Here is a 16,176-nt window from a genome sequence, read left to right as displayed (position 1 = left end):
TATACAGTAATAACTCTGTGTATAATCTTATCTACAACTATGGTTTTTGTCATTAGTGGTATTTTGACGTCACAAATATATATCTTTCAAGACAGACTTCCCCCAAAAACCAAACAGAGGCTTAATAGAAACCTCTACTTAGATATGGCACAACATCTTAGAATCAGCATGACTTGATCAGAACTCACCCCCTTTTCTTTTTTACATTGACATCATCACCTTTCTGTACATTTTTAAGTAACTGCAAATATCACTCACCCGAAGCATCATGAAAACTAAATCCTCTTCATCATTCACAGAATCAATCTACCACTTCAGTTTTGTTCAACACTACAGTAATTTCCTCATTTTCTTTTGCTTATATCCTCCTGCCATTGCCATAGTTAAGTTCCTTATAATTTCTTCCCTTGATTATTACAATGATCTTTGAAAAGAACTGCTTTTCTAGGTTCATACCAAGAAGCCATGTTATACACTGCCTTGAGAATAATCTTAATATAAAACAAATATGACTTTCTTCTGGTAATGGTGAGAAAAAAGACACTTTTAACTTTATTTCCTTCATGGAAAAATTTAAGCAGAAAATATAGGCAAAATATTAAATGAAGAGAGAAATTAATACCAATGGAATATTAAACTATAAATTGTTAAGAAAATATATTCAATATAGTGAAGCATGAAATGTTTTGGGATAGAATACTAAAATATGGCATTATCTCCATATATACCAGGTAGGACATAATTTTTTTTGTCTTTTGTCTTTTTAGGGTCGCACCCATGGCATATGGAGGTTCCCAGGCTAGGGGTCAGGATATAATTATTAACCAAAGTGTTAACAAATCATATATATTGCATCCATAAATGACTTACTACATAAACAAACTCCAGGAGTCTATAGGGCTATAAAATTATTGAAAATTTCCATAGAGTAGACATACAGCTAAAGTTCAAAAGAGTCATCATCACTATAGCTAACCATGTACTGTTCTAATGTCACACACATGCACAATATTTATTGCGTGTGCATTATCCTTCTAAAGGAAACCACTGTAGGTAAAGAAAATATATCAAAGATTTCAGAGACTCTTTTCAAGTCAAACAATAACAACTGCAGACTCTAAACTATCCCAGCTAACACGCTCATTGTCAGAAGGAGCGGATAAAAAGTTAACCAAAATGCATTTGATATGCATAGGAAAGAGGAACTGACATAGAAAAGAGGGGATTAATTCTTGTTGCCCAAGTTCTAAACTATATGAAAATTAAACAACTTTCTTTGAAAGAAATGGATTAATGAGAAGAAAACAGGAAACAAAGACAGAGAACAAATCTTAAAGACATATCTGCAGACAGAAATGTCATCATCTAGGAAAATATAATCTTACAGAGGATCAATTTTGAAACTTACTAAATAAAGGAAGGATATATTTGGAATCCACGAATAAAAACCCAATCACCTACTGAAGGAAAGTCATCAGGTGGGCTTCATCCTTATCTAAGCAACATTATTTCCCAGAAAACAAAAATTTGCACAATACCCAAGTGAAAATAAATGTGATTCAATAATATTATTCAATTACTCAATAATAATAATATACCTAGTAGGTTGTAGGTATATAGCTAGCAGGTTGTAGCAGGATAAGACATTCTCAAACATACCAGCTTTAAGGATACAGACCACCCACACATTCAAGAAACTACAGCAATAACAAATTCTTAGTAATACATTCATTGAAACGAGGACTCAATCAAAATTAAAAGCACAGACATTACATCACTTGCCTCTTTAAAACCTACCTAGAAATTTCCAACATGTATGTGATTTGGGCACTTTGTATTTTCCACACTTTTTTAGACTCATTCACCAATGGAGTGTATGAAATTATGCATGTATCTATATATAGTAATACTTATATATTTACACATATACACAATTACTTATGTAGAATTATTCCCAGTTACCCCAATGGCCTGCTATCTATAGTTAGCAGAGCTTAGAATGCTATATATCCCAATAGTTTCCCTCTTTCACCCTCACTTGCCATGTAAGTCTACTCAGATATCGGACTGAATTCTCCAACCTTGTAGGGGACAATGTACCATGCCTTCCTCTGCAAAACATAGTACCATGTAATAATGTTTATTAACCACTGCATTATCTTTTTGCTCCCCTTCTAAAGTTGAAATATGCTGCTTTCACTTAATTTTGTATTCCTAGTCCTAGAACCCTTTCCTGGTATATACCTGGTATTGGCACATAGAAGCAAGTGTCTTAGTAAACAGTATCTGAAACACATTAAAAAAAAAAAAAATGCACCAGGAGTTCCGGTCATGGTTCAACAGAAATGCATCTGATATCCATGTGGACACATGTTCAATTCCTGGCCTCCAACCTGGCTTTGCTGTGAGCTGTGGTATAGGCCAGTGGCCACAGTTCCGGTTCAACCCCTAGCCTGGAAAACTCCATATGCTGTGGGTGCGGCCCTAAAAAGACCAAAAAAAAAAAAAAAAAAAAAAAAAACAACAACCACACACACACACACAAAAAAAACAAACAAAAACCAAAAAAACCACCAAAAAATCAGAAAAAAAGGAAATATAATAACAAAAAATCTAGGAAAAAATAAATGTAGCAATGTGTATGTCAAATTATATACTAGCTTTTCTAATTAGAAATATTACATGCAAATAACCAATAAAATGATGCCATCTAAACCCTAACTTATAACATGGCTATAAAACAGCTATTTTTTTAAAAATTTATGTGCTAAGTACTGATATGGTCAGTTTACATACAGTGATCATATGAATAAAGTTTTTCAGAGTCTTGTTTAACTAGCAATATTAAACATAAAAACTACCATAATAGCAAGAGTTTACTGCTGTATTTTATAGCAATGGTTTAACTGGTCCCCTATCTTCAATTCCTCCCAATTTTAACATATCTTCAAGGCATCATTATAAAAATTGACCAGAACCTATTTCAAAAACGTATTTATATTTTTTAAAAAAGCAGCTATACCTACCACCATAACCTTAGCCCAGTCTCTGTAATAAAATTCACAGTCCCTAATCTTCTTTGTTATCTTGTTTTATGATTATAAGTTTGCACAATTCTATCAGACATGGCCAATTTACTCCTCTCTAAATCTAGCCTGCCTCCTCCTGCTTTTTATTTATTTTCCCTGTTCTCATGCTTCAAAGTACAGTCAGAAGCTATATCTCCCATGAAAGCCTTGAGAATTAGTAGGTGTTACTCTCTCCTCTGATGCCCCACACACTTTGACTGTAGCACACACGAATGCATTAATTGCACGCCACTTACCTACATGGGCATTAAGGGTACATGTTTTGTTCTTTTAGATATAAAGTCAGTACAGTTGCATATGGGTCTAATTATCCATAGAGGAAATAGTTAACTAGATAATTAACTAATTATTGAATTGAGACCTAGGGGGACCTTTAGACTATAAAGTCTCAATGCATCTATTTACAAAACAGCATAAATGACTTTAACATTAACACTTGTAGAGGCTAAGTTGAAATTTAGGTCTCCTAAACCTCTTCTCTCTCATTCTTTCTAAATAAATTTCTAGAAAAATTGCGACTTCAATTTTTTTTCCTTTTTATTTGTGTTGCCTGATCCATGATGTCAGTAAATTTGGGGCACAAGTATATGCTCAAAAGTAAAAGTTGCAAACGATTTACAAGATTACTAAGGCAGAATGTTAACTTTTACTTCTCCTTGAAAGAATAACAATGAAAGTTTAAATGTCATTATTACATAAAGCAACTAAATGTTTCAATGTGGACAAAAATTATTAATACAAATTATACATTGCAATTGAGCACTCATTTCTGTGTACATAAGTAAAAATTTAGAACTGAATTGTAGGTTCTTCTTTTATAATTCACATCAGTTTCATTTGATACTTTGAGTGACAGGCTAGTAATCCAGAGATTAAAATTTTATTCTTCATTCTGTCTTCCTCTGCAGGCAGGTTTCTGTTATCAATCAGTTCACCAGCAAGTGCTTATTAAATGTCTAAGAGTGCTAATCATTGCATCATCAGCAAAGTTTAAAAAAATAGGCTTCACTGATTAATTGAAAGTTTGATTTTTCAGGCAGTCTTGGTCAATTACTTACATATATTATAGCATATGTTTCAGTGTGTACTTCAAATAACTAGCATTTCCCCACATGACTATAAGAAAGCAAATGTATTCTAGTACTTACAAATTGAACATTTCATTTTTCCAGTAATAAAACTGTGTAAAATATTAATGTTTGGAGAATAGTTAAAAACCACTTAGTCACCCATTATCTGTTTCATATGCCTACTATAAGAATTTTTTAAAATATTTAAAAATTATTTATTTAAATTGCCTCAATGCTGAACAAATGAGCTTTAACTGAGGGAAAAAACTCAGTATTTAATTAGTACTATTCTATTATTTCTATCCCAAGACACATGTATGGAGGAAAAAAGTCTTTTTTATTCATTGACAAAAACATGTTCTCAACTGTGAACTTACTGGAGAACATATGTATTTCAGTGTTTGTGGGTGTCCCCTTGTGATCAAAACAAGAATCTATTTAATTAATAAAGTTGAGAAGGAGAAAGAAGGTCACAAGGAAGTCCAGATCATATGAATATCCCCAAGGATAAATCAAGTAACTAAATCAGAGGGGCAGCTGTTTGCGGCTGAGAGTAGGCATCACCTAAGCCCTAGATTTGATTGACCAAAGGTGTTTACTGTATGTTTATCGAATGAATGAATAGATGGATTTCTGATTAGGTGCATAAAATAGATATGTTTATCACGTATAATAGTGCACATGGGTTAAACCATAATTTATCCTGCTGTCCTTACTACTTCTAATCTCTTCATTCTCTAAACTTCATAGTATCTGAATGCCATAAACAAATGGATTTAGTTTATCAATTAAAAAACAAAGTTGTTTACCAGAGATTATTTTTTAATTATCTTTTCTGGGGTGAGGGGAGGGGATTCATAGAGCATGTCCTACATCTATAACTAGAACAGATGCATTTTTATTATGAAAGCTTCTGGATTACTTATGAAAGGATTTTGTTTGAATCAGAATGCCCTGCAGAGGAGTGGGAGAGAGATGGCAGAGGATGGTGTTGAAAACCAATGACCTCAAATGAAACCATACTATGTGTTGTGGATACATTCTAGTCTTAGCGACAATATTGTCCTATTAATGATGGCACACTACAAATATTTTTCTTCTAATAATGTGTTTAATTTTGGAGTGTACATACTTTAGAACTAATTAAGCAATGAAAGTCAGATGCCCCAATAAAGCTGGTTCAGAACAATTCAAAGAAATTTTATAATTTTTCTACATGCACACACGAAAATGGGATAAATAGTATTATTAAATAGGTAATTTGGGCAAAATTACTTTTCCTTATATTCTGCTCTGTCCAAATAAATTTTTGCAAAGTTATCTGATAGTACTACTTCTAAAATTCTGTATGGAAACAAAATAATTTAAGCATTTTACCTTACAGAGAAAATAAGACACATTTAAATTATTCTATTTCCTTTTCCAAACACATTCTATTGTAAATAGATTTTAAGACTGGGTCCTGTTTAGCACTGTTATGGGACTGAAGTTAAATATAATATAAGCCAGGTTTGGTTTAAGAGCCCAGAGGACAACTAAGTGATTCCCTAAGATGAAGCTAAAATTCCAGCTTGTTTGTGGAAAATCCTCGCTCTCCAGGGTCCATTATATCAAGTACATCTCTGTGCTGCACAGGACACCAGATACTAAAGATTCTCTAAACCAGTTCACAACACCCAGACATTTATCCCCACAAGGACAAACATCTAATTCACAACCAGATTTACCTCTTTTCCAAGAACAGATTTAGAAAATTGCTTAAACTTCCTTTTATACTTCTGCATCAAGAAATATGACTGTTTTCCTCTTAAAAAAACAAAACAAAACAAAAAAAAAACAGCAAAAGAAAGACCAAAAACAATACTAACAATGTTAAGAGTGATAGGTAATAAACATTATATTTAGAGTGAAACAGGATGTCTTTTTAACCCCTGCTGGCCACAACCACATCCAAACTGAGACTCTCCCTTTAAGCTGAGTACAGAGAATAACAGGGATAAAATGTACCTCTGGACTTGAAGGAACAGAAAGTAAGTGTTAGTGCTATTAAATGCAAATGAATCCCTCAGAGCAGTTCAATGTGAACAATAGGAGTCCTGCAACATTATCTAAGATCACTTGTATCTTAATTTTTTTATTTACCTGATATTGATTTTTCACGTAGTTAAAAAAAGATGATCTTTGTTAGTCATTCTTTTTTTTTTTGCACATTTTATTGGTTTTTGCCTCTTTTTTAAAGTTTCATTGAAGTATATTTGATTTACAAAGTTGTAATTTCTGCTGTGGAACAATGTGATTCAATTATACATATACATCTTTACAACAATATTGTTATTACTAAACTTTGGATTAAATAATTGAAAATAATGCTATATATTTAAATCGGACCATATTTCTTCAAAGATACATAGGTGTTATTTTTAACTTTCTCTTTAAATTAATAAATTGTCATGAAAATCACAGTATATACTTCCATCTAACAAAACTTGCTTTAAAAGTTAAGGTTATGTATTTGTTGTGTTCCTAAGCAGTAATGCATTTTTAATAAAATTTCCAAGATTTTATAAATATACTTTTAATTTTATACTTTCTTGTGTTATTTACAAGAAGCATTTGTTTCTTATTAGGCCAAGTGCCTGATGAAACTCAAAAAGTGGTAGAAACTAGTATAATTACAAAATTGAGAAAGATTTTCTAGCTTTTCTCAATTGTGACTGTTACTTTATCATCCCTAAGCACTCAATAAGGAGAAAGTTCTTCCCCTTTAAAAAAATCAAAAAATTAGTTTAAAAGTTCATAGCTGAGTTTGTTTGATGAACATAATGACTTCCACCTCATTTAGTAAATCAGAATCTAAAATATGCTACACTTAACCCTCTTGATAGGCTCTGGAGTTTATCAGCCCTGCTTTGCCACTTCATTAACTGTCAAGAACCAGTAAGTGATATTGCTATGAAAGTCTTGATTCAGGTAGTTGAAAATGCTCTTATTGCAAAAGTAGCAATTATCAAAGAGACTTCAAGTCAAAAGAGGATCTATCAGGAAAGGCACATCATCCACATCCATACAGTTGATTATCATCTTTGAAGACATCAAAGAGAGAGTGTTTGAACTATCAGTAGTTGACTTTGTATAACATCCAGAGAAACTGCACATACTGATTTAACATACACTGTAGCACAGTTATCATTGACATTAAACCTCTTACCTTATACTCATATCAGGGAAAAAGAGGGATAAAATGCTTATTTTCTTCCCAAAAGGACCATAAAAAGTCTATGTTTTAATGTCTGCTTAAATGGATTCTTATACTTGCCCTTATGATATTTTTTGCAAACACTCTTCTTTTTATTTTTTTATTTTCCCACTGTACAGCAAGGGGGTCAGGTTATCCTTAGATGTATACATTACATTTTTACCCCAGCCTTTCTTCTGTTGCGACATGAGTAACTAGACAAAGTTCTCAATGCTATTCAGCAGGATCTCCTTGTAAATCTATTCTAAGTTGTGTCTGATAAGCCCAAGCTCCCGATCCCTCCCGATCCCTCCCGATCCCTCCCACTCCCTCCCCCTCCCATCAGGCAGCCACAAGTCTCTTCTCCAAGTCCATGATTTTCTTTTCTGAGGAGATGTTCATTTGTGCTGGATATTAGATTCCAGTTATAAGTGATATCATATGGTATTTGTCTTTGTCTTTCTGGCTCATTTCACTCAGTATGAGATTCTCTAGCTCCAACCATGTTGATGCAAATGGCATTATGTCATTCTTTTTTATGGCTGAGTAGTATTCCATTGTGTATATATACCACATCTTCCGAATCCAATCCTCTGTCGATGGACATTTGGGTTGTTTCCATGTCTTGGCTATTGTGAATAGTGCTGCAATGAACATGTGGGTGCACATGTCTCTTTTAAGTAGAGTTTTGTCCGGATAGATGCCCAAGAGTGGGATTGCGGGGTCATATGGAAGTTCTATGTATAGATTTCTAAGGTATCTCCAAACCAAACACTCTTCTTAAATGTATATGTGAATTAAATAATCCTATCATGAACTTTAATGTAGATACTCTAGTTGAGGTTCAAAATATTACTTTAGTAAAATTTAATTTTAATCATAAAGTCTTTTATTTTATTTCTACCTTCCACTGTATTTCTTATGGTTAATAAACAAACAAAAAAAAAATGAACAGGGAAAGCATGTGGGTGTAAAATCTTTAACAGTCCAAACTAGAGTTAGGAAATATTTTCTCTGATGGAAAGATAATACCATGTTCTTGGGTTGGAAGAACCAATGTTGTCAAAATGACTATACTATACTCTCCAAGGCCATTTACAGATTCAATGCAATTCCTATCAAGTTACCAATGACATTCTTCACAGAACTATAACAAATTATTTTAAAATTTCTATGTAAGCACAAAAGAACCTGAATAGCCAAAGCAATTTTGAAAAAGAAAAATTTAACTGGAGGAATCAGGATCCCTGACTTCAAACTATATGACAAAGCTATAGTCATCAAAACTATATGATATTAGCACAAGAACAGAAATACAGATTGGTGGAACAAGGTAGAAAGGCAAGAGATAAACCCATGCACCAGTAGTCAATTAATATATGACAAAGGAAGCAAGAACATACAATTGAGGAAAGACAGCCTCTTCAATAAGTGGTGCTGGGAGAACTGTACAGCTACATGTAAAAGAATGAAATTAGAACATTTTCTATCATCATACACAAGAATAAACTCAAAATGGATTAAGGACCTAAAGGTAAGGCTAGGTACCATAAAACTCCTAGAGAAGGGGAGTTCCTGTTGTGACTCAGCAGTTAGCAAACCCAACTGGGACATGTATTTGATCCCTGGCCTCACTCAGTGGGTTAAGGATCTAGCATTGCCATGAGCTATGGTGTAGGTTGAAGATGTGGCTCAGATCCAGCATTGCTGTGGCTCTGGCACAGGTAGCAGCTACAGCTTGGATTGGACGCCTACCCTGGGAACCTCCATATACTGTAAATGCAGCCCTAAAAAGACAAAAGGACCATTAAAAAACAAAACAAAACAAAAAAAAACTCCTAGAGTAAACATGGGCACAACACTGACATAAATTGCAGCAATACTTTTTTTGATCCATTTCCTAAAGTAATTAAAAAAAACAAAAATAAGCAAATGGAATCTAATTAAACTTAAAAGCTTTTTCACAGGAAAGGAAACAAAACAAAACAAAACCAAAAAGCCAACCAACAGAATGGGAGAAAATCTTTACAAGTGAAGCAACCAACAAGGGATTAATCTCCAAATTACATGAAGACCTCATAAAGCTTGCTATCAAAAAAATATTCAGCCCAATCAAAAAATGGGAAGATCTACATAGATCCAAAGAAGACAGACAGACGGCAAAAAAAAAAAAAAACATGAAAAGATGCTCAACATCACTAATTATTAGAGAAATGCAAATCAAAACTACAAAGAGGTATCACCCCATACCAATCAAAATGGCCATCATCAAAAAGTCTACAAACAATAAATGCTAGAGATGGTGTGAAGAAAAAGGAACCCTCTTACACTGTTTTGGGAGATGTAAACTGGTGCAACCACTATAGAGGACATTATGGAGGTTTCTTCAAAAACTAAAAGTAGAATTATCATATGATCCAGCAATTCCACTCCTGGGCATCTATCCAGTCAAAAGCATAATTTGAAGACACATTCACTCCAATGTTCATTGCAGCACTACTTAACAATAGCCAAGACATAAATGCAACCTAAATGTCCATCAAGGGAGAGGGATAGATAAAGATGTGGTACATATATACAACGGAATATTACTCAGTCATAAAAAGAATGAAATAATGCTATTTGCAACAACATGGACAGACCCACAGATTATCCCATTGAGTGAACTAAGTCCAAGACGAATACCACGTGATATCATTATATGTGGAATCCAATACAAATTATATGAAAAAAGCTTATTTATAAAACAGAAACTCACAAATTTAAAAAACAATTTTATGGTTACCATAGTGGAAACTGGGGGGGGGGAGGGGAGAGGAATCAGGAGAATGGAAATAATATATACACATTACTGAATAAAATAGTTAATTAAGATATTCTATAGCACAGGGAAATCTACTCTAGTTTGTAATAGCCTATACGGGAAAAAAGAATGAATAAATGTATATGTATAATTGATTCACTTTGCTATATGCCTGAAACACTTGAGTAAATTACACTCCAATAAAACTTTTTTTAAAAGTTAGAAAATATTTTCTATGATAATTACTTCACATTCTCCATATATTAATAACTGCTGACCCTTTTTTTTAAGTGGATATAATAATGGGAAATGTTTATTCACCTAATAAGAAGGATTCAAAATACACAAAGCACTTGAGCCAGGAACGCCTCTCTAAAGGACTCTGAGGATCATTCCTGCCAACAAGGTGGAGAAGTGAGCCTTGTGGAATCAGGGGCTAACAGCCAGGCCCCCAAGCTAAGAAGGCAGTGCCCGTGGCTCAAAGGCAGACATCTGGTGTGCTCCTTCCTGACCAGCTTCTGCTCTGGGCCCCTTCAGACCTAAACAAAATTCTAGAACCCTAATCATAAATATAGGGGTGCTAGAAGGCATCCTTGAAATGCTCTTTAAACAGTGTTGCTCCGCAGGAATAGATTTGCTGTACAAAATCCCCAGTGAGGTTTGCTCAGGGAGAAGCTGCCAAAGCCCTAAGCAGTTTGCGCGCCCACGCTATAGGCTGAAAGGGCATCACTATAGCCCAGCCCCAGGCAACCTGTTTCCTTCCGCACACCCTCTGCGGTGGCTTTGCTGGTCCTGGGAGTCCTGGGTCTCCACAGGTCCAGGTCCTGGATCCAGGGGTGCAGGTAGCTAGTGCACGGGCCCTGCATGGGGCCAGCTGGGGAGGGTGAATTATCTACCAGGAAAATGTTTGGTGTTCTCTAAGTCCATTATCTTGTCCTAAGAAGAGACCCACACCAGTACAGAGGCCAACTTACTTTCTTTTTTCCACACCACAATCCGGCAAGCTCTGCTCACAGCTATGCTGGCTTAACACCAACTAAGGCAGAAGCCCCAGAAGCGAATCTGCTGAACCAGCTGCAGCCAGAAAAAGCCAACATGGCGTCAGTCGACCACCCTGAACAGGTCCCTGCCTGACCACAGGGCGGCGCCTGCGTAGATGAGGCTCACTGTGGGGAAAGTGACCTTTGCTTCCTTTCCAGGATGAGATCTAGCAATTGGGAATTTGCATTTTGTTAGGCACAGTTATTGCCTCTTGCAAAGGAGCCTACAGGACTGCGTGTGCTTGCTCTTTTCCCCAATTCTGAGGGCAGACCCACCTCTTAACCAATTAAAAGTTTCTTACCTCCATCTGTAAGGAGAAGGAATCTTTGGGATACCATCTCTCCATTCCCATTCTCTGATCAAGAAGTAAAGTTTATGCTCTGCTTTGCCAAACAATTGCCATGAGCAGCACCAGACAAGGAGAAACCCACCTGGGGTCCACCCAATCCCCATCTCATCAGAGAGGGTGGGTGTCTGTGCTCTGTGCTCTGTGCTCTTGCTCTTTGCACATCCTCTCTGGACCAGTTCCTGCTTCACCTACACCCTACACACATGAACTGAATGTGCTTGCCCCATGCCCTTTAGGCCAGAGCAGCTCCACCTGCTAGTTGACTAAAGGGAAACATCTGCCTTATGATGGTTCTTAACTAGAGGGGCTGTGAGTGATATGCCCCAGCTGCTGGTTTCCCTGGTAACTAATGAGCAAACCTGATGCCGATTTCCCTTATAAATGGTAGCCTCCTTCTCTCCTTGGTAGAGAGGATTGTTGACATGTTCTGCTTGCCCTCAGCTGTAAATGGTGGAGGGTCACTCCAGAATTTTTTTTTGCTTAAGATCCCCCATCCAAGGTTTCTCCTTGTGACTCAGCAGTAATGACTATTTACTATGACTATCATCTACGAGGACACGGGTTTGACACCTGGCCTTGCTCAGTGGTTTAAGCATCCAGCGTTGCCAAGAGCGTCACCATAGGTCTCAAACTCAGCTGGGATCTGGCATGCCTGTGGTATAGGCCGGCAGCTATAGCTCCAATTTCCGATACCCCTAGCCTGGGAAGTTACATATGCCATGGGTGCAGCCCTAGAAAGACAAAAAAAAAAAAAAAAAATCCTCCATCTAATAAACCACTGTCTCTGTCACCGTCTCCTGGCTCTTTCTTCCGCCTGGAGGCTGAGGCTTGTAGGCCTGTGGGGTGCAGCCCAACAGTGGGTTATAACCTTGGTGATAGGAAACACAACTTTTAAAGATCAGAAATTGGGGGAGGAATAATGTTTTTGTCTTTAAATATAGTGAAAGGCAGGGTGCGTGTGGCCAGGCGTGCTAAGATTCAGACAATGGCTGAATCAATCCAATTCCACCGCAGTTGGAACCACACTTTCCAAAGGAATCCAGAGCTGATCTCACAGAATCTTGGGAGTTCTACTGAGCTGGCAGGGGAAAAAACCTACACTTTTTTAATAAGTAGACATAGAAATAGGAAATGTTTATTCACCTAATAAGAAGAGTTCAAAAATAGACATAGCAACCAGTGACAGAACTACACAAAGAAATATTTTTGTATTCCACTATGTCAACAATCCTTTTCAAATAATTGATAGAAAATATATGTCAGTAACTATAACAGGAAACTTAGACAATATGATCAATCACCTAGCTGACATTTGTAGACCCCTTCACCAAACAATACAGTATGCATTCATTTCAGGTAAACATGAAACACAAGATAGCTCACATTCTGAGCCATAAAGCATGTCTTAGTTAATGTAAATAATTCAAGTCATAAAGCATATTCTGTGACTGAAATATCTTTTTTTCTACTATTGATTTATTTCAAGGAAAATTATACTTTCATGCTGAAGCAGCAAATCTGAAATGCTTCAGTCCAAATGTCCACCTCTCTGAGAGTTGTGGAATCCTTACAATGACAGTAGCTAGTTTAATTCCACTTGTGTGCAAGACATTACATTTTACAAAAGCAGCTGTTTTTCATGGAATATGTCCAGGTTTTCTCCTCAGGATATAAACCAGTGACCTCATACTTCCAACTCAAGACCTATCTATCAACACTCTTTCCCATGCAAGATTTTCATTATGCAGGATTCTTCTTATGGTTGGATCAGGATACGCAAGCCTATATCAAATGGTGTCTCTTTTAATTAGACTCAAATGTGCTCAATTCCCATTAGATTTTCATAGCTTTTTTTTTTAAGTTACTCCGAAGTTTCTGAGAGAATTTGTATATATTTTAGCTTTCATCAACTCTATGCCTTCCCAGTCCAGAGCTCCTACATTTTAAGCAGTTGATGTGCTCTGGGCAGGTGTGCCTTGTTTTTTCCAAACAACCTGACAAAACACTGGACCTCAAAGAGCCCTTATTTTCCACTTTGGGAATTTCTCCTAAGTAGGAGATTAGAAATTGTGTCAACTGTATCAAATATTACCTTGAAGGGTTACTAAATGCAGTCTTCTTGGCTCCAATACTTGTTTCTTCTTTAAACTCATTAGCTTATTTTAATTATGTTGGAGAGAATGAGGAAAATCAAAATGTTTTAAACACATTTCTACTCTAACTTATCCAATAAAACAACTCTTACAGCAGGTATTCTGTTTATGGGATCTGAGATTTTCTAGTTATATTAACAACACTGTTCTTATATTTAAGCAACATAGTATCAAAAATTCCTTTCAAATATATCTAGATTACCCATAGAGTTAAGGAAGATTCAGAAAGCTTAAGTTTCTTCTGAATACCATATTTAATGCTATATCTGATTTATGAGTGAACTCTTGGCAAGATTCTATGTCTTTCTTTGCCTCTGTAAAATACCTACATCTAAATATTTCTCAGCAAACTTAAAATGAAAAAGAATGATGTAATGTCTGAATATCTTTAAGGCCTTTTCTTTCTCAAGATGTTATAATGATTCCAGTTTTTAAGATTTTTACAAAATTCTTCCCAATTATAATTTTGTAAATTTTTGTCTTTTTTTTTTGGTATCATCCTCTGTAATTAAAGTTTACCAATATTTATATGATGCACCAGGAAGAAAAAAAATGATGAGGTTTACACTTTATGACTTCCTAGGGTGAAAAAAACATGACATTTTTTTTGGCTGCACTACAGAATGCGGATATTCCAGCGCCAGGGATGAACCCATGCCACAGCAGTGACAATACTGTATCCTTAATACACTGAGCCACCAGGAAACTCTGAAAATATGCTTGTTTTGCTCATGATATTACAACTAAGTTCTTTGGATTTAGTTCCTGTTTGAAGTCACCACCTGTGAGCCTTATAGCACAAAAATAGTCTTTCAAAACTTTTCCTCATGACAGGTCATCATAACCCCCTGAAAATGTGATATTTAATAACATGCTCTTGGGAGAACTATAACAGTATTCTTGGGTCATTCTATGACTTCAAAGCATCTTCAAAATAATATATTGGAAAAGAAAAAGATTTAGATTAATGTTGCATAATTGAACGAGCCACAGAAAAAGATAGTTTTATCATTTTACTTAGTATTTATTGCCTGGATTGTCTGAGGATGAATTACTTATAAAACACACATTTCATTTCTACGTATGTGGCATGTTTCTGTGGGAAAGTTTGTATGTATATAAGTCTGTATACAGTGAAGATACACATGTCAAAGAGACATGAAATGTATGTGGGAAGATTAGGTTTTTCACCAGCTGTGTGTTCTATCCATATGATTTTTCCCCTATATATTTATTTGAATGGAAGTTATAGTCCTCCATCCTGACTCATAAAATGTTAATCCTTTGAAGAATGTCTCTATTTCTTTTTTTAAAGAAACTCTGTATAACATTATCAAGTCCAAATCTTTACTGTAACTAAACTTTCCACCAAAAAGTGGTTAGGCAGACTTGAAATGTTTATTATGCATGCCAGCACTGATTTAAAATACTTATATGGAATCCTTTGTGTTTTTTTAATTTCTGAAAAAAAAACAGCAATAAGCATTGTAATTTTCAAGATTGGTATATTTTGAACAAGTGATTGAATGTTCTATGCAATTTTAACATTACCTGGAATAGATGCATAGGCAAAAACAAAAACAAAAAAACAAAACCTCTTTTGAATGGCATTCAAGGGCATGCTGGTTATTAATGTTCCTTTGAGTATTAAAACCTATTTTTCCTTCACACTGGTACCTCTATTTCCCCAAAATCACTATTAGCTATTGTTTTTCATACTCTAAAATATCTACATCTGTTGAAATAAACTACTTCATTATTAAAAGATGAAGAACCTCTGTAGGGATCTCAAAAGTCTTGTGCCTAGGGTCTGTTGAATGCTAATCTGAGAATTCACATACAAGGTTTTGCTGATAACCACACACTGAGTGACATTTAACAAGGTCAAGGGACTTTGGAAGGCAGATCTGCTAGTTAATATGTGGGTTTTGCATTCTTCCCTACTTTAATGAATTGTGTATGTGTGTGTGCGAGAGAGTGTGTGAAAATAGCACTAGCAGTCTTTTCTGAAGATCTAGGGCTTATAGCTAGTTCAAGCAATTTTAATATTATGACTAAGATATCTGAAATTTTTTACTACTAAGGAAATTGACAGACATGTGCAGTTGTTTTACCCAAATTTAAAAAGTCAGTAAATTCCACCCTTAAATAAATCTCAAACCCACACACCCCTTTCAATTGCCACCACCTAGTTGAAGATACGCTTCTCTCTAACCTGGACTAATGCAACAGAATTAAATAAATTTGACTCTACCATTCAATGCGTTAGACACAGAATCAGGATGATTCTCTTCAAACATGGACTATATCGTACAACTCTTGCTCAAGTCTCTGTCATGACAGGCCTAATATCTTATTAACCCTCCCTCCCCGCACTGAGAACTATAGTGCTCTTCTGTCTTAGGTCTTTAGCAGATGTTATAACTTTGGTCTGAA

The 16,176-nt window shown here is 35.4% G+C and overlaps 1 protein-coding gene across 7 annotated transcripts in view; it reads right to left on the bottom strand.

Annotated features, from left to right (window-relative positions):
* The window catches only part of SEMA3A (semaphorin 3A), a 453,014-nt gene that overhangs the window by 153,901 nt on the left and 282,937 nt on the right, over nt 1-16,176 (bottom strand). The window contains exon 1 of one of the 7 annotated variants that reach the window (XM_021063481.1): nt 11,172-12,201. The exons of the other annotated variants lie outside the window; for them this stretch is intronic. The gene's annotated coding sequence lies outside the window, so the exon portion shown is untranslated. Of the gene's footprint in view, nt 1-11,171; nt 12,202-16,176 lie in introns of those variants that run through there. 7 annotated transcript variants of the gene reach the window in all.

This window comes from Sus scrofa, chromosome 9 (assembly GCF_000003025.6).
Source record: "Sus scrofa isolate TJ Tabasco breed Duroc chromosome 9, Sscrofa11.1, whole genome shotgun sequence".
Taxonomy (NCBI): Eukaryota; Metazoa; Chordata; class Mammalia; order Artiodactyla; family Suidae; genus Sus; species Sus scrofa.
This window is presented reverse-complemented; position numbering and strand designations above follow the sequence as displayed.